General features: G+C 46.7%; 1 pseudogene; it reads right to left on the reverse strand.

The window, feature by feature from the left end:
- Nucleotides 1-2,910: 2,910 nt before the first annotated feature.
- On the reverse strand, nt 2,911-3,028 carry LOC126249869 (5S ribosomal RNA; annotated as a pseudogene).
- Nucleotides 3,029-3,239: the final 211 nt, after the last annotated feature.

Below are 3,239 nucleotides of genomic sequence, written 5' to 3' on the forward strand. Positions count from 1 at the left end.
AGAATGCTATAATGTTGTGTCATAGTGAGTATTTTTTAACATAGTTCTTCAACTCCGGCAAACACGGTACAGAGTAATAGACTTCAGAGCGCGTCACACTTCAGCCAGTCTCAGCATAGAGCCACACTACGAGGGGCTTTCAGTAAGTAGTGCAACACAGGATTCACATACACCATGTTATTCCCCACTCTTTTGGCCACAAAACAATATTTTTCCACGTTTACTTCGTCCAATGCGACGGCCGTACGCCGCTTTACTAGGAGGGGCTGTATGCCCGCGTGGTACCACTCTACTGGTCGACATCGGAGCCAACTTCTTGCTACATCAATAACCTCCCCATCATCCACGTACTGCTTCCCGCGGTGTGCATCCTTCGTTGGGCCAAATACCTCGAAGCCGGAAAGTGCGACATCCGGGCTGCAGGGTGGTGAAGAAAAACAGTTCAGTGAAGTTTTGTGAGCTCCTGTGCAATTCGCAGACTTGTGTGAGGCCTGGCGTTGTCATGGAGAAGGTGAAGTTCGTTCGCACTATTATGGCGACGCCGGCCGCGGTGGTCTCGCGGTTCTAGGCGCGCAGTCCGGAACCGCGCGACTGCTACGGTCGCAGGTTCGAATCCTGCCTCGGGCATGGATGTGTGTGATGTCCTTAGGTTAGTTAGGTTTAACTAGTTCTAAGTTCTAGGGGACTGATGACCTAAGATGTTCAGTCCCACAGTGCTCAGAGCCCTTTATTATGGCGACGAAGACGCTGACGTCATTTCTGCCATTTCCAGCACTGCAGGGTTCAGGGCTATGTGCGAGTAACCGGTACGCGGGGTATCGGAGAGGTTTGCTCGTCCTTGTTGTGTTGATGACAGACGCCTCGACCAACGACGCATCGTGCTTTTGTTCACTGCCGGGTCTCCGTAGATCTTCTGCTAGTGCCAATGTATATGTGCGATACTCTGGTTTTCCGCCTAAAGAAACGCAATGACAGCTCTCTGCTTGAAAGGTTACGTATAGCACCGCCACCTATCGGAACTTCATGAAACTGTAAGGGCTGAAGTGGGAATAGTTCACAATGTTCACAACAAATTCCGCATTTTTTTAACCACAGATGGCGGTGGAAAAATGTATTGCATTACTTACTGAATGCCCCTCGTACTTAATGCTTCTGCTACAAGACATTCAAATAGCGCCTTTATCCGTCAATAGTTACGTTAGCTACCACAAAGAGAGCTGAAACGTGGAACTATTTGAGGTATCTGCCAAACAGACCGCACTTGCACATTCGTACACCGAGCACACTATTTAAGCAGCCGTACGCCAACGCGCGGCCAGTTCTCATCAGTCGTCTGCCCAATTGCCTTCAGTTCTCATTAGCTGCCAACCAGTCCTTGTCGCCAAACAGTTAACACATAGTGTCGACGGATAGTCGAAGTGGTAGTCAAAGTTTTTACATTTTGAGAGACTCAACTTATAAGCTCTCTAACTACAGTCCAAACTGAAGTTCAGTTACATAGGTTAGTCATCATCTACTGGGTTTGGTTAGATTTGGTTCAAAACTTCATATCAGCGCTACGCCTTATTACAAAGCAAAAGCCGAGTAAATTTTGATGTACCTTATTTTAATACATGTTGTTTCCTGTTTGTCACGTGTTGCCGCAGTTATTCGGGGCCGCGCGTGATTAGCCGAGCGGTTTTATGCGCTGCAGTGATGGACTGTGCGGCTGATCCCGGCGGAGGTTCGAGTCCTATCTCGGGCATCGGTGTGTGTGTTTGTCCTTAGGATAATTAATTTAGGTTAAGTACTGTGTAAGCTTAGGGACTGATGACCTTAGCAGTTAACTCCCGTAAGATTTCACACTAAGATTTCACACACAAACTTTTTTTTTTGGTTGAGATATGTCGTCCTGCGACGCGACCGTGGCAAGTGTACAAGTAGTTTGATCTTCTACAGCCATGGATTTATGTAGCTAGGGGTTTGCTTGCTGCTACGTGCCTAAGTTATTTGTGAATACAACATAAACTGAAGACGAGGCTGTACAGGTTCAAGAGATGAAACCCGCCATAAATGGGACGAAATTTCAAGAGGATTTAAAGAAGAATATCAACCAGTGAAATATAGGTAGTAAGCAAAATTTGTCGGCGAGTGCTTTGTACAGATTTGTGTGGCCACACTTTCATATTGCGTGGATTTTAAATTGATTTGTAGCTGTTTCAGACTGTCTCTGGACTGATAAACTCATTTCCTTTTCAGGAAGATTTCAGAGAATGTTGAATACTATTCTGAGTTGTATTTTTTCTGAAATGGCTCAACCTGACTTGCAGCAACCGATGCTGCTGCTTTTACAACAATTCTCCGATACGCTGTAAGTGCTTGTGGCGGACTTAGCCAAACTAGAAGCTGAGAACCAACATGACCAAGACATTTTTAGATACCACCACCACCATTTCTGGCGGTGCTCGAACAGGAAACTGAAGGCTTCCGAGCGCAAATCTCTTCTTACTGCCAATGCTGGTCCTGACCTGTTCAAAGTAGTGCAAAAATTATATCCAGCATTCGACCGAGTGACTTCCTCCTGTTCAGAAATTAAATATAAACTAGAATCATATTTTGAAAACCGCAAGTCATAATTCTTTTCCGTGGGTTAAGGATCCGAAACGAGGTTACAAGAGTAGATCGCACAGTTACAAAACTGACCTAAACTAAAACTAAACTAAACTTCGCCCGAACAGGCCATGTAGGCCCAACGGCACCGACCGGCCGCCGTGTCATCCTCAGTCCCCATGCGTCTATGGATGCGGATATGGAGGGGCATGTGGTCAGTGCACCGCTCTCTCGGCCGTATGTCAGTTTACGAGACCGGAGCCGCTACTTCTCCTCAAGAAGCTCCTCAGTTTGCCTCATAAAGGCTGAGTGCACCCCGCATGCCAACAGTGCTCGACAGACCAGACAGTCACCTACCCTAATGCTAGCCCAGCCCTACAGCGCTTAACTTCGGTGATCTGATGGGAACCGGTGTTACTACTGCGTCAAGGCCGTTGGCACAGGGCTGCCTACCGACTGTAAATTGCAGTGTGCAAACGAAACATTTAATCAGTCGCGTTCTCTCATTCCAGATATGCTGTTAATGCATTCACCTGGCAATATATTAAAGAAAGAAGTCTTAGCTCAATTGATCTGTCACTGCAAGACCGTCTCCAATTAATCTAGGCATGTGAACAGACAAGAGCACTACCAAACGCCGTACACTGCAA

The sequence above is a fragment of the Schistocerca nitens genome, chromosome 3, assembly GCF_023898315.1.
Source record: "Schistocerca nitens isolate TAMUIC-IGC-003100 chromosome 3, iqSchNite1.1, whole genome shotgun sequence".
Lineage (NCBI taxonomy): Eukaryota > Metazoa > Arthropoda > Insecta > Orthoptera > Acrididae > Schistocerca > Schistocerca nitens.